Consider the following 414-nt stretch of genomic DNA (forward strand, 5'->3'; position numbering starts at 1 on the left):
GAGGGTAGTGACCGGGACGACTAGGCTCGTCGGCGGCTCTGGAGGAGGGGCCTGTACTTACTCGGGTTTCTCTTCATAACGTACAAGTCTTTTGCCTTTTACTAAAGACTTCCGTGGAGAGGGACGCCAATGAGTTAAAACTATTTTTGGCAGGCTCTGCCGTGTGGCCGAGCCTCGTGCGTTTGTGAAAAGGAAATAAAACGCCGCCCTCGCCGAGGTTGAGCGGTGCGACGAGGAGCGCTCGGGCGGAGGTGCTGAGACGCAGCCGTTGTTATGCGCAGTTGAAACCACTGCGCCACGGCAGGGGGAGAACTGCTCCGGGAGGTGGGCGCTGGAAGCAACCAGTTGGGGTTATCGCTTCTCGGTCTTTTGGCTAAGACTGCGATCGCCTCCTGTGTCTGGATACAACTTTTG

The 414-nt window shown here is 57.0% G+C and overlaps 1 non-coding gene across 1 annotated transcript; it reads left to right on the forward strand.

Annotated features, from left to right (window-relative positions):
• Nucleotides 1-57: 57 nt before the first annotated feature.
• LOC123964379 lies at nucleotides 58-170 on the forward strand. The gene has a single exon (XR_006823425.1). It is a non-coding gene; the product is annotated as a U5 spliceosomal RNA (small nuclear RNA).
• The last annotated feature ends 244 nt before the right edge of the window (nucleotides 171-414 follow it).

Source organism: Micropterus dolomieu, unplaced genomic scaffold (genome assembly GCF_021292245.1).
Source record: "Micropterus dolomieu isolate WLL.071019.BEF.003 ecotype Adirondacks unplaced genomic scaffold, ASM2129224v1 contig_2099, whole genome shotgun sequence".
NCBI lineage: Eukaryota > Metazoa > Chordata > Actinopteri > Centrarchiformes > Centrarchidae > Micropterus > Micropterus dolomieu.